Source organism: Aotus nancymaae, unplaced genomic scaffold (genome assembly GCF_030222135.1).
Source record: "Aotus nancymaae isolate 86718 unplaced genomic scaffold, 86718_ANA_hifiasm-v0.15.2.pri h1tg000040l, whole genome shotgun sequence".
Lineage (NCBI taxonomy): Eukaryota > Metazoa > Chordata > Mammalia > Primates > Aotidae > Aotus > Aotus nancymaae.
Genome location: NW_026988454.1, coordinates 111077824 through 111103045, shown reverse-complemented (window position 1 = coordinate 111103045; position 25222 = coordinate 111077824). Strand labels below are relative to the sequence as shown.

The 25222-nt window shown below is 38.3% G+C and overlaps 1 long non-coding RNA gene across 1 annotated transcript in view; it reads left to right on the top strand.

Annotated features, from left to right (window-relative positions):
* Nucleotides 1–22593, top strand: part of LOC135268312 (uncharacterized) — a 116589-nt gene extending 93996 nt beyond the window's left edge. Inside the window, exon 3 of the long non-coding RNA XR_010336568.1 lies at nucleotides 22531–22593. This is a non-coding gene — a long non-coding RNA (uncharacterized LOC135268312). The remainder of the gene's footprint in view (nucleotides 1–22530) is intronic.
* Nucleotides 22594–25222: the final 2629 nt, after the last annotated feature.

The window sequence follows — 25222 nt, the reverse complement described above, 5'->3', positions numbered from 1 at the left end:
CCACATTGAAAACAAACAAGAAGAAACAGATAACCTAAATTTAATAATGTAAAGACTTTGCAAAATTCTCTCTGGATCAAATCAAATCAGTAAAGAATCAAGCACTGAAGACTCGGAAACTTAGAGAGAAATGTGTGGTTCATCTCTGGCAAAGGTTTGTATGGAACTTGAAGCAGGTCTTTTATAAACTCACTTAACATCAGATTCATTCATTTTTCTCTTTTTATTTTCCCTTTGCCTAACTTTTAAGTTGTTTTTTGTGTGTTTTGCCTTGATATATTAAATCCATTTTTTGGCCGGATACTGTGGCTCACGCCTGTAATCCCAGCAATTTGGGAGTCCGAGTCGGGCAGATCACTTAAAGTCAGGAGTTTGAGACCAGCCTGGCCAACATGGTGAAATCTTGCAGCTACTAAAAATACAAAAATTAGCCAGGCATGGTGGTATACACCTGTAATCCTAACTAATCAGGAGGCTGAGACAGGAGAATCTCTTGAATCCAGGAGGTACAGGTTGCAGTGAGCTGAGACTGCACCACTGCACTCCAGACTGGATGACAGAGGAAGATCATGTCTCTAAATAAATAAATAAATAATAATAAATGCATTTTACAAGCCATTTTAAGTCCTTTTTTTATCGTCTGGTTTTATAGCAAGGCAACTTAAAAAGAATGAAAATAAAAGAAGATACTCATGTTTTTTCATATTTCCATTATTATCCATGTTCACCTCTTGGGGAAGCCATTTCTGGAGCCTTCTCCCCTTTCCAGAGTGAGCAGCTCCTTTGTTCTATTCACTCGAGGGGCTTACAGTACAGTTTGGTCTACTAAAATAATTATGTGTTGCTAAAAACCGCTGTGTTATATAAAATCAAGCAGTAAAAACCACAGGACTTATGGGAAAAATTGGATTGAGGCACAACATTTTAAAACTTTGTTAGTGACACATTAGCATGAAGAAGATAGAAACCTAATAAAAACAACAGCAGAGTTTCACACATATGATATGGTTAAGAAACACATAAATATTATAATTGCAAAAACCACAATCACTTTTGCATTGACCTAATATTGGCTTGTGGAAGTGGGCATCTGACAGGTTCAGCTTGAGAGTTACAATAAAGAGATGGAAAAAGAGTTATCTGAAATCAGATGGAAAGTTGAAACACTATATGAGGATAGGTGTGTCTCATAAGTCATAAGGTGAGTTGAGGAAGCTGATGCATGTTCAGATGTATGCATGTGTGCATTTTTGCGAACCCACACACTGCTCAATTCATCTGCGTTCAGTTTTCGGTGTTCATCAAGTGTTTCTTACATATGCAAAATTAATTTATGCTCACGTTCCCCACTTTAACAGTCCTTGGAACAAATTTGTCTTTAAAAATGAGCAGTGTAGCCTAACTGACTGCAGTTATTTCTATTAGGACCATATTTGTATCTATTTATTTTGGGGTGCTTTCATGTTGTCTTCCTTTTTCTGATCTAGATTGTAAATCCCTTGGAGGTAAGAATCACATATCATCCTTGAATCATAAAGACACATGTACACGTATGTTTATTGCAGCACTATTCACAATAGCAAAGACTTGGAACCAACTCAAAGTCCCATCAATGTTAGAATGGATAAAGAAAATGTGGCACATATACACCATGGAATACTATGCAGCCATAAAAAAGGATGAGTTCCTGTCCTTTTCAGGACACATGTAACAACCCTATCACATTGGTATAATTATCAGGATACAAATAAGTGAATTAGGGCTCACAGAGGTTAAGCAAGTTGGCCCAGGTAACACAACTAGCAAACAACAGAGTTGAAATGCATATCACAGTCTGTATGACTTCAAGGTTCAAACTCTTAACTACTATTCTGTGGCAGTAGAATGATTTATATTAGACTGTAAAGTATCCTACAGTTTTGCTTATCCCTAGTTTATTTTAAAAGATGTTCAACTGTTTGGTTTGAAAGGATGTTCCCTAAACATAAACTGCCTGCATATTCCAATGACTGCAAGGAATGAATACTCCTATGTCTCTAAATGGTGAGTTACAAACATAGATACTGAAAGATAAGAGACACGTGAATGAAGTAGCTAGGGGGTACTGTGAAATATGGCTATATATTATTATTTTTTTATTGTACTTTAAGTTCGAGGGTACATGTGCCAGATGTGCAGATTTAGTTCATAGGTATACACATGCCATGGTGATGAGTTTTGTTTCATATGTTTGTTGGCTGCATAAATGTCTTCTTTTGAAGTGTCTGTTCACATCTTCACTCACTTTTTGATGAGGTTGTTTGTTTTTTTTTCCTCAAAAATTTGTTTAAGTTCCTTGTAGATTCTGGATATTAGCCCTTTGTCAGATGGATAGGTTGCAAAAATTTTCTTCCATTCTGTAGGTTGCCTGTTCACTCTGATGACAGTTTCTTTTGCTGTGCAGAAGCTCTTTAGTTTAATTAGATCCCATTTGTCAATGTTGGCTTTTGTTGCAATTGCTTTCTGTGGTTTAGTCATGAAGTCTTTGCCCGTGCCTATGTCCTGAATGGTATTGCCTAGGTTTTCTTCTAGGATTTTTATGGTTTGGGGTCTTACGTTTAAGTCTTTAATCCAACTTGAGTTAATTTTTGTATAAGGTGTAAGGAAGGGGTCCAGTTTCAGTTTTCTGCATATGGCTAGCCAGTTTTTCCAGTACCATTTATTAAATAGGGAATCTTTTACCCATTGCTTGTTTTGTCATATTTGTCAAAGAATAAATGGTTGTAAGTATGTGGCTTTATTTCTAAGGCCTCTGTTATGCTCCATTAGTCTACATATATATTTTGATACCAGGGCCATGCTGTTTTGATTACTGTAGACTTGTAGTATAGTTTGAAGTCAGGTAGCATGATGCCTTCAGCTTTGTGTTTTTTGCTTAGGATTATTTTGGCTATATGGGATCTTTTTTGGCTCCATATAAAATTTAAAGTAGTTTTTTTCTAATTCTGTGAAGAAAGTCAATTATAGTTTCATGAGAATAGTATTGAATCTATAAATTACTTTGGGCAGTATGGCCATTTTCACAGTATTGATTCTTCCTATCAATGAGCATGGAATGTTTTTCTATCTGTTTGTGTCCTCTCTTATTTTTTTGAGCAGTGGTTTGTGGTTCTTCTTGAAGAGGTCCTTCACATCCCTTATAAAGTGTATTCGTGGGTATTTTATTCTCTTTGTAGCTATTGTGAATGGGAGTTTGCTCATGATTTGGCTCTCTGTTTGTCTATTATTGGTGTATAAGAATGCTTGTGATTTTTGCATATTGATTTTGTATCCCAAGATTTGCTGAAGCTGCTTATCAGCTTAAAGAGTTTTTTTGCTGAGACAATGGGGTCTTCTAAATATACTATATGTCATCTGCAAACAGAGACAATTTGATTTCCTCTCTTCCTATTTGAATACTTTTTGTTTCTTTCTCTTGCCTGATTGCCCTGGCCAGAACTCTCAATACTATAGGAGTGGTGGAGAGGACATCCTTGTCTTGTGCCAGTTTTCAAAGGGAATGCTTCCAGCTTTTGCCCATTCAGTATGGTATTGGCTGTGACTTTGTCATAAATAGCTCTTATTATTTTGAGATATGTTCCATCAATATCTAGTTTACCGAGTATTTTTAGCATGAAGCGGTGTTGTATTTTATCAAAAGCCCTTTCTGCATCTATTGAGATAATCATATGGCTTTTGTCATTGGTTCTGTTTATGTGATGGATTATATTTATTGATTTGCATATGTTGAACTAGCTTTGCATCCCAGAGATGAAGCTAACTTTATGGTGATGGGTAAGCTTTTTAATGTTCTTCTGGATTTGGTTTGCTAGTATTTTTTTGAGGATTTTTGCATTGATGTTCATCAAGGATATTGGCCTGAAATTTTTTGTTGTTGTTGTATCTCTGCCAGGTTTTGGTATGAGGATGATGCTGGCCTCATAAAATGAGTTAGGAAGGAGTCCCTCTTTTTTTGTTGTTTGGAATGGTTTCAGAAGAAATGGTACCAGCTCCTCTCTGTACCTCTGCTAGCATTCAGCTGTGAGTCTGTCTGGTCCTGGGCATTTTTTGGTTGGTAGGCTATTAATTACTGCCTCAACTTCAGAACTCAGTATTGGTCTATTTAAGGACTTGACTTCTTCCTGGTTTAGTCTTGGGAGGCTGTATGTGTACAGGAATTTATCCATTTCTTCTAGATTTTCTAGTTGATCTGCAGAGAAGTGTTTATAGTATTCTCTGATTGGTAGTTTGTATTTCTGTGAGATCAGTGGTGATGTCCCCTTTATCATTTTTTATTGTGTCTATTTGATTCTTCTCTCTTTTCTTCTTTATTAGTCTGGCTAGTGGTCTATTATTTTGTTAATCTTTTCAAAAAACCAGCTCTTGGATTCATTTATTTTTTGAAGGGTTTTTCATGTCTCTAACACCTTCAGTTCTGCTCTGATCTTAGTTGTTTCTCATCTTCTGCTAGCTTTGAATTTGTTTGCTCTTGCTTCTCTAATTCTTTTAATTATGATGTTAGGGTGTTGATTTTAGATCTTTCCCACTTTGTCCTGTGAGGTTTCAGTGCTACAAATTTCCCTCTAAACACTGCTTTTGTTGTGTCAAGTGATTCTGGTACTTTGTGTATTTGTTCTCATTGGTTTCAAAGAAATTATATCTGCCTTCATTTTGTTATTTACTCACTAGTCATACAGGAGCAGGTTGTTCAGTTTCCATATAGTTGTGCAGTTTTGAGTGAGTTTCTTAATCCTGAATTCTAATTTGATTGCACTGTGGTCTGAGAGACTGTGTGTTATGATTTCTGTTCTTTTGCATTTGCTGAGGAGTATTTTACTTCCAATTTTGTGGTTGATTTTAGAGTAAGTGTGATGTGGTGTTGAGAAGAATGTATATTCTGTTTATTTGGGGTGGAGAGTTCTGTAGATGTGCATTTGGTCTGCTTGGACCAGAGGTAAGTTTACGTCCTGAATATCCTTGTTAATTTTCTGTCTCATGGATCTGTCTAATATTGACAGTGGGGTGTTAAAGGCTCCACTGTTATTGTGTGGGAGTCCAAGTCTCTTTGTACGTCTCTAAGAACTTGCTTTATGAAGCTGGGTGCTCCTGTATTGGATGCATATATGTATTTAGGATAGTTAGCTCTTCTTGTAGCATTGATCTCTTTACCATTATGTAATTCCCTTTTTTTCTTTTTTGATCTTTGTTGGTTTAAAGTCTGTTTTATCAGAGACTGGGATTACAACCCCTGCTGTGTGTATGTGTGTGTGTGTGCACGCACCTTCCATTTCCTTGGTAAATCTTCCTCCATCTCTTTATTTTAAGCCTATCTGTGTCTTTGCACGTGATAGGTCTCCTGAATACAGCATACTGGTAAGGTTTGACTCTATCCAATTGGCCAGTCTTTGTCTTTTAATTGGGATATTTAGCCTGTTTACACTTAAGGTTAATACTGTTATGTGTGAATTTGATCCTGTCATTATGATACTTGCTAGTGATTTCGCACATTAGTTGATATAGTTTCTTCGTAGTGTAGATGGTTTGTATATTTAGGTTTGTTTTTGCAATGGCTGGTACAGGTTTTTCCTTTCCATGTTTAGGGCTTTCTTCAGGAGCTCTTGTAAGGCAGGTCTGTTGGTGACAAAATCCCTCTGAATTTGCTTATCTGCAAGTATTTTATTTCTCCTTCACTTATGAAGCTTAGTTTGGCTGAATGTAAAATTATGGGTTGAAAATTCTTTTATTTAAGAATATTGAATATTGGCTCCCACTCTTCTGGCTTGCAGGGTGTCTGCCAAGATCTGCTGTTAGTCTGATGGGCTTCTCTTTATGGGTAACCCGGCCTTTCTTTTTGTCTGCCCTTAACATTTTTTCCTACATTTCAACCTTTGTGAATTTAATGATTATGTGTCTTGGGGTTGCTCTTCTTGAGGAGTATCTTTGTGGTGTTCTCTGTATTTCCTGAATTTGAATCTTGGCTTGTCTTGCTAGGTTGGGGAAATTCTCCCGGATAATATCCTTAAGTGTGTTTTCCAACTTGGTTCCATTCTCCCTGTCACTTTCAGGTAAGCCAATCAAACATAGGTTTGGTCTTTTCACATAGTCCCACATTTCTTGGATGCTTTGTTCATTCGTTTTCATTCTTTTCTTCTCTAATCTTGTCTTCATGCTTTATTTCATTAAATTGATCTTCAATCTATGATATCCTTTCTTCTGCTTAATAGATTCAGCCATTGATACTTGTGTATGCTTCACGAAGTTTTTATGCTGTGTTTTTCAGTTCCATCAGGTCATTTATGTTCTTCTCTAAACTGGTTATTCTGTTAGCAATTTCTCCAACCTCCTATCAAGGTTCTTAGCTTCCTTGCATTGGATTAGAACACACTTCTTTAGCTAGAGGAGTTTGTAATTACCCACCTTCTGAAGCCCACTTCTGTCAATTTGTCAAATTCATTCTCCATCCAGTTTTGTTCCCTTGCTGGTAAGGAACTGTAATCCTTTGGAGGAGAAGAGGCATTCTGGTTTTCAGAATTTTCAGCATTTTTGCACTGTTTTTTTCTCATCTTCATGGATTTATCTACCTTTGGTCTTTGATGTTGGTGACCTTTGGATGGAGCTTTTGTGTGGTTGTCCTTTATGTTGATGTTGATGCTATTCCTTTCTGTTTGTTAGTTTTCCTTCTAACAGTCAGATTCCTCTTCTGCAGCTTTGGTGGTGTTTGCTGGGAGTCCACTCCAGACTCTGTTTGCCTGGGTATCACCAGTGGAGGCTGCAGAACAGCAAAGATTGCTGCCTGCTCCTTCCTCTGAAAGCTTCATCCCAGAGAGGCACCTGCAAGATGCCAGCTGGAGCTTTCCTGTATGAGGTGTCCGTCAACTCCTGCTGGGTGGTATCTCCCAGTCAGAAGTCACAAGGGTCAGGGACTCACTTGAGGAGGCAGTCTGTCCCTTAGCAGAGCTCAAGCACTGTGCTGGGAGATCCACTGCTTGCTTCAGAGCTGGCAGGCAGGAACATTTAAATCTGCTGAAGCTGTGCCCAGAGCCACCCCTTCCCCCAGGTGCTGTGTCCCAGGGAGATGGGAGTTTTATCTATATGTCCCTGACTGGGGCTCCTGCCTTTCTTTCAGAGATGCCTGGCCCAGAGAGGAGGGATCTAGAGAGGCAGTCTAGCTATAGCAGCTTTGAGGTGCTGTGTAGTCTGAACTTCTATGTGGCTTTGTTTACACTGTGAGGGGAAAACTGCCTACTCAAGCCTCAGTAATGGTGGACACCCCTCCCCACATCAAGCTTGAGCATCCCAGGTCAACTTCAGAGTGCTTTGTGGGCAGTGAGAATTTCAAGACTGTGGATCTTAGCTTGCTGAGCTCCGTGGGGGTGGGGTCCACTGAGAAAGACCACTTGGCTCCCTGGCTTCAACTCTCTTTCCAGGGGAGTGAACAGTTTATCTCACTGGCATTCCAGATGTCACTGGGGTATGAAAAAAAACCCCTGCTGCTAACTCAATGTCTACCCAAACAGCCCCTTGGTTTTGTGCTTGACACTCAGGGCCCTTTTGGCATAGGCACCCAAGGGAATCTCCTTGTCTGTGGGTTGTGAAGATAGTGGGAAAAGCATAGTATCCAGGCTGGAATGCACCATCCCTCACAGAACAGTCCCTCACGGCTCCCCTTGGCTAGGGGAGGGAGTTCTCCAGCCCTTTGCACTTCCCGGTTGAGGCAGTGCCCCACCCTGCTTCTGCTCACCCCTCATGGGCTACACCCACTGGTCTGACCAGTCCCAATGAGATGAACCAGGTACCTCAGTTAGCAATGCAGAAATCACCTGCTTTCTGTTTTGGTCTCGCTGGGAGCTGCAGACCAAAGCTGTTCCTATTTGGCCATCTTGCCCAGGAATCTGACTGTCTTATATTATAATTTGTGTTTTTCAGGGGCAAATGCCATGTACTTATTCACATCTTCAGACTGTTTCTCTGCCTAAAAGTTGTAAGTTCAGAATGGAAAGGAGACACCCACAGTGGATATACTCTGCTGTGGGTACTCATTCACCATGACTCTCTCTTTCCCTTATCCCTGGGAGACTTACCCTGTGCTAGGAAAATGTCAGTGACTTAGTCAATGGATTCAGTGTCTTCACAGAGCAGACTGAGGGGAGCCAAAGCAGGCTAAGGAAACAATGGTCCACGTTGTTTTTCCAAGTCTTTCTCCAGACTCTCCCCCACCATGGAAACCCTTCTAGGCCTCTCTCCAATCGGGGCCACACCCTCACCAGTTCTATGGAAATTCTTCTGCACAGGACCAAGGTAATGAAACCAGTGAAAACAATGTTCTTTTCCCATTGGCTAAGTTGGAATAATTCCTCACTTTTAGCAAATGGGCAAGTGGCAATTCTAGTAGAGAATTTAGAACACAGGTCTACACATTGGAAACCCTCAAAGGAGTCTAAGATTCTTTGTATACATATCAATGTTATAGATAAAAGAGTAAAAGAAATGAAATCATCTGAATCCAGAAAGATTGTTTTATTTTGTTAGCATAATACCAAAAGCGTTTCTCACTTTTAAATTTGTGGTTTTTGAAGTCTTAAAGAGAATATGAATATCCTTGTGTGTGTGTGTCATTGCCCTCTACTGGATAAGATGGGTAATGTTGTGTCACGAGTTGTCCATATAGTATTGTATATATATAAAATATATATGTATATATTCTATTGTGCTTTAAATTCTGAGATACATGTGCAGAACATGCAGGATTGTTGCATAGGTACATAAATGGCAATGTGGTTTGCTGCCTCCATCCCCGTCACCTATATCTGGCGTTTATCCCCATGTTATCCCTCCCCAACCTCCCTACCCCTGGCTGTCATGCCCCTAGTTCCTCCAGCAGACGCCAGTGTGTGATGCTCCCCTCCCTGTGTCCATGTGTTCTTATTGTTCAATACCCACCTATGAGTGAGAACATGTAGTGTTTAACTTTCTGTTCTTGTGTCAGTTGGCTGAGAATGATGGTTTCCAGATTCATTCATGTCCCTACAAAGGACACGAACTCATTGTTTTTTATGGCTATATAGTATTCCATGGTGTATATGTGCCACATTTTCCTTGTCCAGTCTATCATCAGTGGACATTTGGGTGGTTCCAGGTCTTTGCTTATTGTAAGTAGTGCTGCAGTGAACATATGCATACATGTGCATCTGTCTTTATAATAGAATGATTTATATTCCTTTGGATATGTATCCAGTAATGGGATTGCTGAGTCAAATGGAATTTCTATTTCTAACTCCTTGAGGAATCGCCACACAGTCTTCCACAATGGTTGAACTAATTTACACTCCAACCAACAGTGTAAAAGTGTTCCTATTTCTCCACATCCTCTCCAGCATCTGTTGTCTCCAGATTTTTTAATGATTGTCATTCTAACTGGCATGAGATGGTTTCTCAATGTGGTTTTGATTTGCATTTCTCTAATGACCAGTGATGATGAGCATTTTTTCATGTTTGTTGGCTGCATTTATGTCTTCTTTTGAAAAGTGTCTGTTCATATCCTTTGCCCACTTTTGAATGGGTTTGTTTGTTTTGTCTTGTCTTGTAAATCTGTTTTATTTCTTTGTAGATTCTGGATATTAGCTCTTTGTCAGATGGGTAGAGGGAAAAATTTTTTTCCCATTCTGTTTGTTGCCTGTTCACTCTAATGATTGTTTCTTTTGCTGTGCAGAAGCTCTGGAGTTTAATTAGATCCCATTTGTCTATTTTGGCTTTTGTTGCCAATGCTTTTGGTGTTTTAGTCATGAAGTCCTTACCTATGCCGATGTCCTGAATGGTTTTGCCTAGGTTTTCTTCTAGAGTTTTTATGGTGTTAGGTCTTACATTTAAGTCTTTAATTCATCTGGAGTTAATTTTAGTGTAAGGTGTCAGGAAGGGGTCCAGTTTCTGTTTTCTGCACATGGCTAGTCAGTTTTCCCAACACCATTTATTAAACAGGGAATCCTTTCCCCACTGTTTGCTTTTGTCAGGTTTGTCAAAGATCAGATGGTTGTAGATGTGTGACGTTGCTTCCAAGGCCTCTGTTCTTTCCATTGGTCTATATCTGTTTTGGTACTAGTATCATGCTGTTTTGATTACTGTAGACTTGTAGTATAGTTTGAAGTCAGGTAGAATGATGCCTCCAACTTTGTTCTTTTTGCTTAGAATTGACTTGGCTATGTGGCTTCTCTTTTGGTCTCATATGAAGTTTAAGGTTGTTCTTTCCACTTCTGTGAAGAGGGTCATTGGTGGCTTGATGGGGAGAGCATTGAATCTAAAAATTACTTTGGGCAGTATGGCCATTTCACAATACTGATTATTTCTAACCATGAGTATGGAATGTTTTTCCATCTGTTTTGTTGAGCAGTGATTTGTAGTTCTCCTTGAAGAGGTCCTTTACATTCTTTGTTAGTTGTATTCCTAGGTATTTTATATTCTCTTTGTAGCAATTGTGAATGGGAGTTTGCTTATGATTTGTCTCTCTTTAAGTCTATTATTGGTGTATAGGAATGCTTCTGATTTCTGCACATTGATCTTTGTATCCTGAGACTTTGCTGAAGTTGCTTATCCATATCAGGAGATTTTGGGCTAAGACAATGGGGTCTTCTAAATATAGAATCATGTTGTCTGCAAATAGAGACAATTTGACTTCCTCCTTTCCTAATTGAATACCATTTATTTCTTTTTCTTGCCTGATTGCTCTGGCTAGAACTTCAAATACTATATTGAATAGGAGTGGTAAGAGAGAGCATCCTTGTCTAGTGCCAGATTTCAAAGGAAATGCTTCGAATTTTTGCCCATTCAGTATGGTATTGGCTGTGGGTTTGTCCTAAATAGCTTTTATTATTTTGAGATACGTTCCATCAATACCTATTGAGAGTTTTTAGCATAAAGTGCTGTTGAATTTTGTCGAAAGCCTTCTCTGCCTCAATTGAGATAATGATGTGGTTTTTGTCTTTGGTTCTGTTTATGTGGTGAATTACGTTTATAGACTTGTGTATGTTGAACCAGCCTTGCATCTCTGGGATGAAGCCTACTTGATCGTGATGGATAAGCTTTTTGATGTGCTGTTGCAATTGGTTTGCCAGTATTTTGTTGAAGATTTTTGCATCTATGCTCATCATGGATATTGGCCTGAAGTTTTCTTTTCTTGTTGAGTGTCTGCTAGGTTTTGGTATCAGGATGATGTTGGTCTCATAAAATGATTTGGGAAGGATTCCCTCTTTTTGGATTGTTTGGAATAGTCTCAGAAGGAATGATACCAGCTCCTTTTTGTACATCTGGTAGAATTTAGCTGTGAACCTGTCTGGACCTGGACTTTTTTTTGGTTGGTAGGCTATTAATTGCTGCCTCAACTTCAGCCCTTGTTATTGGCCTATTCAAGGTTTCAACTTCTTCCTGGTTTAAGCTTGGGAGAGTGCAAGTGTCCAGGAATTTATCCATTTCTTCCAGGTTTACTGATTTATGTGCATAGAGTTGTTTGTAGTAATCTCTGATTGTAGTTTGTATTTCTATAGAATCAGTGGTGATATCCCCTTTATCATTTTTGATTGCATCTATTTGATTCTTCTCCCTTACTCTTTTATTAATCTGGCTAGCAGTATGTCTATTTTCTTGATGTATTCAAAAAACCAGCTCCTAGATTTATTGATTTTTTGAAGTGTTTTTAATATCTCTATCTCCTTTAGTTCTGCTCTGATCTTAGTTATTTCTTGTCTTCGGCTAGTCTTTGAGTTTTTTTTTTTTTATCTTGCTCCTCTAGCTCTTTCAATTTTGATGATAGGGTGTCAATTTTAGATCTTTCCTTGCTTCTCATGTGGGCATTTATTGCTATAAATTTTCCTCTAGACACTGCTTTAAATTTGTCCCAGAGATTCTGGTACATTGTGTCTTCGTTCTCATTGGTTTCCAAGAACATATTTATTTCTGCCTTCATTGCACTGTTTATCCAGTAGACATTTAGCAGCCAGTTGTTCAGTTTCCATGAAGCTGTGTGGTTCTGAGTTAGTCTCTTAATTCTGAGTTCAAATTTGATTGCACTGTGGTCTGAGAGACTGTTTGTTTTGATTTCCATTCTTTTATATTTGCTGAGGAGTGATTTACTTCCAATTATGTGGTCAATTTTAGAGTAGGTGCAATGCAGTGCTGAGAAGAATGTATATTCTGTGAATTTGGGGTGGAAAGTTCTGTAGATGTCTATTAGGTTTGCTTGGTCCAGATCTGAGTTCAAGTCCTGGATATCCTTGTTAATTTTCTCTCTCATTGATCTGTCTAATATTGACAGTAAAGTGTTAAAGTCTCCCAATATTATTGTATGGGAGTTTAAGTCTCTTTGTAGGTCTTGTATTGGGTTTGTATATATTTGGCATTGTTAGCTCTTCTTGTTGCATTGATCCATTTACCATTATATAATGCCCTTTGTCTCTTTTGATCTTTGTTAGTTTGAAGTCTATTTTATCAGAGACTAGGATTGCAACTCCTGCTTTTTTTTGCTCTCCATTTGCTTGGTAAATCTTCCTCTATCCCTTTATTTTGAGCCTATGTGTATCCTTGCATGTGAGATGGGTTTCCTGGATACAGCACACTGATGGGTTTTGACTTTTTATCCAATTTGCCAGTCTGTGTCTTTTGATTGGGGCATTTAGCCCATTTACATTTAAGGTTAATACTGCTATGTGTGAATTTGATCCTGCCATTTTAATGCTAGCTGGTTGTTTTCCCCATTAGTTGATGCATTTTCTTCATTGTGTCAATGCTCTTTACCATTTGGTATGTTTTTGGAGTGGCTGGTACTGGTTGTTCCTTTCTATGTTTAGTACTTCTTTGAGGAGCTCTTGTAAAGCAGACCTGGTGGTTATAAAATCTCTGAGCAATTGCTTATTCATAGAGGATTTTATTTCTTCTTCGCTTATGAAGCTTAGTTTGGCTGGATATGAAATTCTAGGTTAAAGGTTCTTTTCTTTAAGGATGTTAGATATTGGCCCCCACTCTCTTCTGGCTTATGGGTTTCTACTGAGAGATCTGCTGTGAGTCTGATGGGCTTCCCTTTGTGGGTAACCCGACCTTTCTCTCTGGCTGCCCTTAGCATTTTTTCCTTCATTTCAACCCTAGTGAATCTGATGATTATGTGCCTTGGGGTTGCTATTCTTGAGGAATATCTTTGTGGTGTTCTCTGTATTTCCTGGACTTGAATATTGGCCTGCCTTGCTGGGTTGGGGAAGGTCTCCTGGATAATATCCTGAAGAGTGTTTTCCAGCTCGTATTCATTTCTCTGTCACATTCAGGTACACCGATCAAATGTAGATTAGGTCTTTCACATAATCCCATATTTCTTGGAGGTTTTGTTTGTTTCTTTTTACTCTTTTTTCTCTAATCTTGCCTTCTTGTTTTATTTCATTGAGTTGATCTTCAACCTCTGATATCCTTTCTTCTGCTTGGTCAATTCGGCTATTGAAACTTGTGTGTGCTTTGCCAAGTTCTCGTGTTGTGTTTTTCAGCTCCATCAATTTATTTATGTTCCTCTCTAAGCTATTTATTCTCATTAGCATTTCATCAAATCTTTTTTCAAGGTTCTTAGTTTCTTTGCATTGGGTTAGAACATGTTCTTTTAGTTCAGAGAATTTTCTTATTACTCACTTTCTGAAGCCTGTTTTTGTCAATTCATTAGACTCATTCTCCATCCAGCCTTGTTCCCTTGCTAGTGAGGAGTTGTGATCCCTAGAAGGAGGAGAGGTGTTCTGGTTTTGGGTATCTTCATCCTTTTTGCACTGGTTTCTTCCCATCTTTGTGGATTTATCTACATGTTGTCTTTGTAGTTGGTGACTTTCAGATGAGTTCTCTGAGTGGATGTCCTTTTTGTTGATAATGAAGTTATTTATTTCTGTTTTTTTAGTTTTCCTTCTAACAGTCAGGCCCCTCTGCTGTAGGACTGCTGGAGGTCCAGTCCAGACCCTGCTTGCCTGGGGATCACCTGAGGCAGGTGCAGTACAGTACGGATTGCTGACAGTTTCTTCTTCTGTTATCTTTGTCCCAGAAGGATACCTTCCAGATGTCAGCCTGAGCTCTCCTTTATGAGGTGTCTCTGGGTATACAGGGGTTGGGGAGCTGCTTGAGGAGACAGTCTGTCCCTTATAGGAGCTCAAGTGCTAAGCTGTGAGCTCCGCTGTTCCATTCAGAGCTGCTGGGCAGGTATGTTTAAGTCTGCTGCAGCGGAACTCATAACCACCTTTTTCCCCCAGGTGCTCTGTCCTGGGAAGGTGGGGCTTTATTTATAAGTTCCTGATGTGCTGCTGCCTTTTTTCAGAGATGCCCTGCCCTGCGAGTAGGTAACCAGGTTGTAGTCTGCCAGCAGAGGCATTGCTGAGCTGCTGTGGGCTCTGCCAAGCTGCTGTGTGAACTTCCTTTTGGTTTTGTTTATAGAAGTATAGTTAGAACTGCCTCAGTAATGGTGGACTTCCTCGGTAATGGTGGACTTCCTCGGTAATGGTGAACTGCCTCAGTAATGGCTGACTGCCTCGGTAGTGGTGGACTGCCCCAGTAATGGCAATGCCCTTCCTCCCCAGAGCTGGACCATCCCAGGTCCAGCTGTTTGGAGGCCAATTTGGGCAGATCACTTGAGGTCAGGAGTTCAACATGGTGAGCCCTCAACATGGTGAAACTCTGTCTTTACTAAAAATACAAAAGATTAGCAGGGCATGGTGGTACGTGCCTGTATTCCCAGCTGCTTGGGAGGCTGAGGCAGAAGAATCACTTGAACCTGGGAGGCAAAGGTTGCGGTCAGCCGAGATTGCGCCACTGCACTCCAGTTTGGGTGACAGAGCAAGACTCCATCTCAAAAAAAAAAAAAATTGGCAAAAAAAGGCAAATGTCAGAAGGAAGCTTTGCTCATGATATTGACAAAGTGTGAGGCTCACTGGGGGCATGACAGGTCTTGCATTGAGAGTAGAGCTTGGGCTATAGGAAAGAAATTATTCTTTGTACAGAGGATGTATCCCAAGGAAGTCTTGGGAACAAGCAACAAAGTCAGAGCTGATCCAGATCTGCTCCACTGTGCAGTGAGGAGAGGGCTCTTGAGTAAGGGTCTGTCCTTCAGGTGGTCCCTATGCTGACAAGAGGCAGTCATGCTGGCCTGTGTGTGCAGTGAGGCTGCCAGCTATGAAGTATGGTTTCTGTTGCTTATGGATATGGTCATAGGTCAATGGGAGGTTGGTGTGAGAAGCCTGAGCAGACTATGGCAACCTGTGCTCCTGAGAGTCAGTAAAGAGTGTCACATAACAAGGAAAATTCTGAAAATCATTCACTTTCATATTAGAGTTTGCTGAGCTGTGGCACCTCCTCTTTCCTTTAACAATCTGGACCAACGGTCTATAAAGCAGAATGTGAAAAAATAAAATAAAACTGAAGATACTGTAACAAATGAAACAGGGCTCTCTTTGTCCTTTAAATGTATAGCTAAGCCTTGTTTAGTACGTGGGTGATTTTTGCCTAGAGTTTTCCTTTTATGCCCAACAATTCTGCAAATCTTCTAGGGTAAACCCTTACCACCTTCTATGTATTCTGTTCCTGGTGGTCTAACAGAGAATTTCAGGGTCAGAGTAAATGACAGGGACCACAGAGTGTTCTCACAGCTTACAAGGCCATGGTCTTGCTGCCAGAGGTCTAAAGGGGCCAGAGACAGGGGCTAGAAAAGAAAGAGAAAGAGCAGAAAAGCTAAGTAAGTTACAGGAATGGATCTAATCTTGTTTGACAAAGGAAACACTGAACTGTACATTTTTTTCCTCTGAATCTTTTCTGTGTGGCTTTTTTAAGCCACTGAGAAAGAAATACAAATGAAAAAAACCCAGAGATAGGTAGATAAATATAGATAGTTGCAGAGACAGATGAACAAATACATAGAAAAAAAATGAACTATAAGTAATCATGACATTACCATATATTTTCCTTAAAAAAAAAAAGTCCATTTCTATTGACTCAGTCTTGATTCTCAAATAACAGACTGAACCAGTACAGTACATTCAGTTCTTTATTCTATGCATATTTACTGAATACCTTTTACACCTTTCTATGTACTTATCCGTTAAGAATGTATTAAGTACCTACTAGTACTAGGAACTGTACTAGGAGTAGGAAATACAAAGGTAAATAAACAAAGTCTCTTCCCTTACTTAGCTGAGAGCCTTTGCCTCAAGGTGTGCTGAACCCGTGGGATGTTTAACAAATGTTGGATTGAGTTGCACTGGAATTGCCTCATCTTCAGTAGGGTTGGGACCTGGGAGCACCCGTTTCACCACTTTCCTGGCATTAACTGAGGCAATGCATAACCACAAGTCAGATGATGTATGTGATCCTTTGTCCTTCTCGTTAGAATCTATCTCTAAGCTTTGAGTTTGAGAGAAGGAAACATGCCATTGGCATAAAAAAACATTAGAGCAGAAGAGTCCATGTTCTTGGCTCTCTGGCTGAGCCATAAATTTTTCTTAGGGGAAACTCACCTTCGTTACCAACACTACTCTGTCTTCATTATTTGCCAGATAGACTCATGTGGTGAATGCCACTAAAATGAGATTAGGTTTTTAAAAAAATTATTGACACACTAGACTTCTTCTCCCTACCTCACCTGATGCATACATGTTTGGAAAGAGGTAAAGACTAAATGTGCTGTTGATATGGAGGTGGGACGCAGTTGACAGCTGCACTGTAGTTTCATATCAACAAGAAAAGCAAACTGAAGTGGATGGGGCTTGTTTATCTTTTAAAGTCGAAAAATAAACTGATTCGGAGTAACAGTTCTTTCCTTTGGTGTACTTTGTTGACAGTTTTGCCTTATTTTCATATAAGTGGACCTCATTCTTCATGTTGGCTTTTATCTTTATATTTATCCAAGATATCTAAGAAGTGTAAGGTTCCAGGAATATTTTCTTATGGTTTGTGCAATTTGTTAAAAAACTGTGGATGAATAAGTGTTTGAAAATTATATAAAGCTAAAGCCAGTCTGTCCAGAATTTTTTTTCTCATTTTAAAAATTCACTGAAAGTCCAGAATTTTTCACATCACTACACCTTATGCCAAGACTGACCTCAAAATGATCAATTTAATTAATGCTTCCCAGATTTTGGATTTCAAGCACCATTTAAAGGAAAGAAAATCAAAATACTACATGAAGAACAGACATCAAGTACCAATTTTAGGTTTAGTTTCCTAGAAAATAAAAGCTAAAAAAGTAACAGCAGCTACCATCAACTGCTACCATTATTTTCCAAATGACCTTTGACATCACAAAAGGAAGAAGGAAACAGCTTCATACAAATGGACGATCCCTTCAATTTAATCAATTCAGTTTTTAAAATCTCACAACATTGGCTTATGTTTCCCATTTTGCAACAAACCAATGACAGATTCTCACGGATCACTGAGGGAGCAGCCTGTGGTAACTCCTGCCCAGCATCATGAATTGCAGTGATCTAGAAGGAGAAAGTCTGGCACAGAGATCAAGTCCACACAGGCCTTCCTAGACAGAATCCAGACTCTAGCCTTGGCAAAATCTTGGATGTTACTCTGAGCCCCAGTTTCCTCATTCGTAAAATGGAGTTACTGTTATTTACCCTGGGAACTACTATGTGTGATCAATCAGTTAGTGGACTGAAAGCAACAAGCAGAGGGCTTTGTCACACGCCCACCACGAGATAATTTTCTTTATTTCCTTCTCTGTTTAACAATAAGGCCTGAACTTTACTCCTTTTATTCCCTAGAACATCTTACAGTGAGCTTTGTATTTAGGAAGTAGCCAATGAAGATTTGCTGCGTTCAATTTGTATGAATGTGACTCATAATGTAGTGTTTGTTATGCCTTGTTTATAGTAAATCAACTTATTAAATTTATAATAAATCACTTACTTAGTAATTACTCCTTGTCTTGTCTCCCTTACAAAGTCTATGTAACTTTTGGATTTAGGGATGATATCATTCATTTCTCTACTATTCCCTTCCTCCCAAGTACCTGGCACAGCATAGGTTGTATCCTAAAGGCTATGTAAATACTTGATAATTAGTTGCTGATTAAAGGACACAATCTGTCCCTTTGTCTGGGTGCACTGAATAGTGTGTGTGTGTATGTGTCCATGCATCCATTCTTATGAGCCTTTTTTTTTTTCTAGAAATCTCACTCCAACTTGGAACTTGGGTGATAATTTTGAGTTTACAGACATTCAGCGAGGATGATCAGATTGCATGTTTGGAAAAATCTATTTCAAGTGTGATAGCTTGTGTGCCTAGGGCAAGCATTCTTTCTTTTCCTACTAATAACTCAACAGGGACAGCAGGCAATAGCACTGCTTACAGGTTCTTCATTCTTCACAGGTGAGGACAGTATTACCTTGTATAGGCAACTACATTTTACTTAGTGGTGATCTGATTACCTTGATCTTAAGCATTTTAACTTTGCACTATCCATGCCCACAGAGAGTTGGCAAAATGAGAAGGGCCTGTGGAAAATACACATCTAATTTTATATTGCAGTTGTATTGGTAATTGCAACTTAACCAGCTTTACTGCTACTTCTAGAGGGAAGTGAAATTACATGCACTAATAAGATTTTGGAGAAATGGATATGATACATAATACAAGAGTCTTCCTTGATGAAATAGCTAATACTAAGTACATATATGGAAATCTAATAAATATGTTTTTTATTAAGGATAATTTTTCAACAGTCAATAACAGAATCGCTGGGAAAGACCATCTAGGGAGTGTATGCTATGTTCCTACATCTTTCTGAATTAAAATGGTATTTTTCTCTTTGATGTATTTTTGGTGAAGGTTCATCAAGACTGGGATATGGAGAAAGAAAGGATGCTCAAAATACTTTCTAAACCCTTCAAGACTTAAAGTCTTCACAGTGACTTAGATCTAACCATATCAAAACTTAGGAAATTCTCAGGAAATGATTCCATGATATTGGTAAATTGAACATGATTACTATGATTAGTGTTTTCTTTTTATCTTATTAGATATCATAGTTTGATTAAACTATTTTGAAAAAAACAACTCACTCCAGCGATTTATAGCAGTGGTGTTAAATCATGTTGAGTTTTTGAAAGCATCCTCTGTGACCCAAATGAAAAGTAACTGTGTTTTCTATTATCCAGTTTATTGTTGAATACTATTTACTGAGTGTCTGCTCTGTGTTCCATGCAGCTTGATGCAGTGTTTCTAATCTCAATGAATTAGCCCTAGTGTCAATTCTTGCTTAGCATATCAGGGCACCAAAATGCAAGTACAAAAGTAAGTAGCTATACCTATAGATAGAAATGGAAGCACCAAATTAAATATGACTAATTTCTACCAACCCCTTACTCAGATCTTTTTTTTCTTCTTCACCCTTCAGCTCTTAATGTTGGAACTGAATGACTTTTTAGGGGAAAAGGACAGTTCACCTTTTTTTTGAGAAATGATAGACATGCCCTGAACCACTCTAATTTGCTATTAACAATTTGTTATGTAGCTCTCATCTTTGAATTTATCTAAACCCTTCCTGTGCCTATTTTTACTTTCAGTTCATATAAATAATTGACATAATAAATTCCACATGTTAACTTATTTGCAGTTAAAAACTTCCTTTCAAACTTCAGCAATGTTCCCCTAGATTTGCTATCACAGGATAGAGTAAAAACCAGTGTCTCTAATCATTATCCCCACTTCACTTCCATCACTTTCAAATTGTAGCTTTATAATCTTTAAATTTTTCTTGGCATTGAAAACAACAACAACAATAACAACATTTTATGGAAATGATTCCTTGAAAGATAACTTTATCTAAATGTAAAATTCAGCCAACACTTATAAAGTTGATGCTGGTGGCCAGGCAAGGGAATGCAAGGTAGACCAAAATATAGCTCCTGTCTTCCAGGAGCCCTCAGTTGAGCCAGAGAAACAATGTATAAACTGATAAGTATAACACAGATACAACTGAGTTGTGTAAAATGTTATGGATGGCAACACAGTTGGAAGAGAAATTGCTCCTGAGAAGCAGAAATCAGTGAGTTATTCAGAATTGAGGAGATACTTGAGTCTTAAAGGAAGAGAAGCCTTGTCACAAAGATAAATAGTGATAAGCAATTAATACAGGGGTTAGGACATGGAATTTGCAGTCAAAGAAAGCTGCATTTGACTTGTATTTCTGCTGCTTCATGGATGTGTAACCTTAGGTAAATTGCTTTACCTTCTAAACCCAAGTTTTCCTCTGAAGCACCATGAAAATAACGATGATGCACTTCTATTTTTGTTGAGAGGATTACCTGCTACATGTGTGCATAGTTTGAATGTATGTGTTCCTCCAAAATTCATATGTTGGAACCTAATACCCGGCATGGTAACATTAGGGAGGTTGGGGAGGTTCTGGGAAGTGATTAGGTCATGAGGACCCTGGCCTCATGAATGGATTTGTGCCCTTATAAAAGAGGTTGAAGGGAGCACCTAAATGCCTCTTCACCTCTTCCACAATGTGAGGAACCAACAGCACACCCTTACCAAACACTGAATCTGCTGGCACTTTGATCTTGGACTTTCTAGTCACCAGACCTGTGAGAAATAAATTCCTCTTATTTACAAATTATCCAGTCTATTTTGTTATAGCAGCAGGAATAGACTAAAATAGTGTGTAAAACCTTTAGGATTGTTCCTGCTACATTTAAGCATTTATGAGATAACTACCATCATCGACGTCATAACCATCATCATTTTGACTATTCATATAGAGATCCAAGTTCTGTCTTCACCTAAAACCTTTAGAGTAAACTTCAGTTGTCTTTTGCTCTTTCATGGTTCCTAACGAAATGTGTCTAGAGCCTTAACTCTGTGAATGGACTTGATGAATATTTGCTGGAGGTTGGAGGCTGGGGCTAAGGGGACACTGAGAAAAACACAAAGACGTCACAGAGCATGCTGCTGAAGGTGTGAGCCATAAACTCTATATTTGAATCACCAAGGGCACTTGTTAAAATTCAGATTGGTAGACCAACCCTGTCTACCTACTTAATAAGAGTCTTTGGGATGAGACTGCAGAATATATTTAATGAGCTCCTTAGGGCAGTTCATATACATACATACTAGCATATGAACATACTTTCCTATGTTGACTTAGCTCCAGTTTGCTCAGGATCTTTTGTTTACTAGAGGTTTCCCAAAAGCCCTCCAGTTCTTTTTTCTTTACAGCTTCTCACCACAACTTCCTGACAGAATCATTTCTAATTTCATTCAGTTTCCTTGGGTACTTTCTTACCCTCAACTACAGGTTACTCTGAGTGAAACTTCAAATTTTTATGCAGTAGATGCTTTGCCTTATCTTCCTGCTTAGGCATCCTGCATCTAGCTTGATGCAAATCTATTTCTAATATCTCTATCCCTCATTTATTAGATATTAGAGATTTCTAATATCTGTTTCTCTATCTCTGACAGCTCACACACACACCTCTTTGGGGGCAAAGCTCCATAAACTCACACTGACTCCCTGTCAGTGAGAAATTCATGTGTTTATTGTTGTACAGATCTTTATCTGCAACATGGTTTTGTCCAAGGTCTTTTCTATAAAAAATGATTTTCTGTTCTATTAGATCTATTCTAATCTATTAGTCCATTTTGCATTACTATAAAGGAGTACCTGAGACTGGTTCATTTATAAAGAAAAGAGACTGTCTGTCATAGTCTTACCCAAAGAAGAATAGTGGACATGAATATGCATGTAAGAAGGCTGCATAGGTATCAGTTGCAACAGTCTTATATTCACCCTTTCTGTCTTAGGGACCGTTTATTGGCTACAGAATTAAATAATTATGCCTTAACTCTTTTGTATACATAAGAATTTTACAACTATCTGGTGGTTTCTTAAACTGAGAAGTTTCAACCTTTCCAGGAATAGTAGATAAAGATATGCAGAATAACTATGCAAAATCAAAGATCCTGACTTTAAATTTGATGCCTTAAAAGGAGAAGCCAAGAGGTATAGTAAAAAGACCGTGATTTAACATCTTTTTCTCAGGGTCAAGAGAGTAGGGTTCAAGTGTGGCTCCAACTCTAGCTGTAGGAATAGATCCAATTCACTTTGTATTTCAGGTCTTCAGAGTATCAGTGTCAGGGGTTGAATCAGAGGGTTTCTAAGGGTCTTTCCATCTTTACCATTCTATGTCCATGTGTAAGCTTATAATTCCTCCCTATTTAGAACTCACTGGACTGTCAATATTATGGTATTGTAATTGAAGGACAAATTATTGATATACACCTTGAAGTTAATATCTGTGATTGTATATATGTATATATATGTATATATATATGTGTGTGTGTGTGTATAGTGTTATGATTTTTTTTAAAAAATTAAGAATGTTAGATTTAAGTTTATTTGAGCAAATAACAATCATGAATTAGGCAGCACTCAGAACCAGAAGAGACTCAGAGATCTTTTCCCAGCAATGTTAACAGTGAGCTTTTTTTGTTTGTTTGTTTCAGACGGAGTCTCACTCTGTCACTGAGGCTGGAGCACAGTGGCTCACTGCAACCTCTGCCTTCCGGGTTCAAGTCATTCTCCTGCATCAGCCTCCCAAGTAGCTGGGACTACAGGTACCTGATATCATCCCTAGATAATTTTTGTATTTTTAGTAGAGATGGGGTTTCACCATGTTGGCCAGGCTGGTCTCAAACTCCTGACCTTGTGATCCGCCTGCCTTGGCCTCCCAAAGTGTTGGGATTACAGGCGCAAGCCACTGCACCCAGCCAACAGTGAGTTTTTATAAAACTGAACATGAAAACAAAGTAGAGAAATCACCTAATTGTCTATAGCTAGGCAACTGCCTTACTTGGGGATGGTGTGATGAGTTGGCTGCCTATGACTGATAGAAAACCAGGCTATTTGTTACAAAAACATAGTCCTAAGTTAGATTTTAGTTTATTTACTTACCAAGTTAGACTGTGGTTTGTTAGGTAGGAACCTGAAGTATGAGAACAGGCTCAAACTAATGGCCTCCTGCTTATTTAATAATAATACGTAATATATTTTTATATGGAATGTATATATTACTTTATAGTTTTTACATTTTTACATACCCCAGTTTTAGAATAAAAACAACACTTTGAGACAGGTTTTACAGAATTATTGTCTATTTTTCAAACAGAGAAACCGAAGCTAAGAAAGTTAGATGATTTACTCCATCCCACACTGCTAATACATGACAGAGATGGAACTTAATCTAGTAATCTTTGCTCCATGCCACATAGCTGCTCAGATTTGAATAGAGAAGATAATGTTTCTGTGAGCATAAAGTACACTTAATTGTGAAGCCAAAACTTCACCCCAAGAAACAGCACAATGAACTACAGTATCTAATGAAGTTAACAAAACTACAACAATCCATGGCTCTCAAGAAGATGGGCAGGTCTGTTCAGACTGCTAGTTTGTAAGGTAAAAATGAAAAGATCTAACATTTTTATACAACATGGTAGTTTTCAAAAGACATGCAATTGTATTAATATTTAGAGTTTTTTTTTAAAAGACTCAAGCAAATTATTAAAGGCTGAAACTGAAGCTCAGATAGATGCCATCAGATAGAGAGAGTCCAGGTTTTTTGACTCCCAGACTCTAGTCCCACTCCACATGTATTTCTAATATCTCTATCCCTCCTTTGATCACTCTCCTCTTCCTGTGAATATCTTATCCCCCACTTCACTGCTTGCATGTCACAGTTTGCCTGAGACCGACAAATTTCCCAGGATGTAAAATGTTCAGTGCTAACTCTGTGAAATTCCCAGGCAAACTGAGATAAGTTGGTGACCCTACCACCACATTTTTAAAGTTCTGACATATAATAGCACAATTCTCATTTTATACCAGGCAATCAATGGTTAAGTCGACAGGTCTCTGGGATCACTAAGTGACCCATCTTGTTATCAAGATGAAATAGGAATAATAACGATAATTGTGTAACCAAGATCTTGATTATGATACTAATCAAAACATTTGCCATAACAATGTCAATTATCATTAAATAGCATTTCCTTACTTACAATGTGGGAACCAAGCCAACAGTATAATAAACCACCCACGATGGAGTGAGGAGATGTTGTCTTTGTTCTGGAAAAGGACCACATAAAACAAACTCTAGAAAATTATTTATAAACTGATGTGATAATTTGTGTGTGTTTTTGAAAATTGTTAGGTCCTTTAAGTGCACTTTTGTTAATTACGAAACAGAAAATGTCACTCCTCCAGAACAGAAATTTTCTATAAAATATAGCCACTGGAAGACATGGTACTCTTTCCAGTCATAAATAGAAAACAACTTCGTAGAATTCTTATTTCTATTACTTATTTTATGACATTTTATGTAGTTATCAAATGCTTTGAAACTACCCTGACTATAGATGTATTTCTCTTTTGTAGTCTCTCAATTCCAATATCATTGGTGAATTTATTATAGTACTGAACTTTTTAATTCCTGTCAGCTTAGATTAAGTCAAATTAGTTCTCATTCCAATATTGACAAAGATCTTGTTTGACAGCAAGAGTGACCTCTGGTTTCCTCCCAAAGACATCTTATCTACAGAATAAATTGTCAACTCTTTCTTAGAGGATGGCTGATATACATCTTAGGTGTTTCTCCTTAAAGAGAGTCAGAGAACATGAGGGAAAGGGCTGAAAATCATGGCTCAGCACATCTAAGTTAGACACAAGGAAGGACTACCTGGTTTAATGTTTGGGAAATCCTGGGATTTATTCCTAACTTATGCCAAAGAATTTCCTTACATGGAAATATTGAGTCGAATCTATAAAAAACTAGGTTGATTTGAGAATAGTTCTGACCAAAGTTGTAGTGAATCATAAAAGTTTGATTGGAAGGTAAGCAGTGAATTGGGGGATAAGAAATTCATGGGAAGAGGAGAGCGGTTACATTTGAAAAGGTTATGATGTCATGCATCTCTAGATTTGAATGTGTTTGAATCTAGATTCAAAGCTGAGTAGCATCTCTAACCAGCTTCTTTCAGTCAGGCTGCTGAATTTCTAAACTTTCATATTATTTATATGAGATTTTTTTTCTGTTTTCTTAATACAATATGGGAGCGAAAAGAATAATAGATATTATTAATAACTAGTTGCATGCCCTCATTTTTTTTTAGATGAGGATACTTGGGCTCAAAGCTGTCAAAT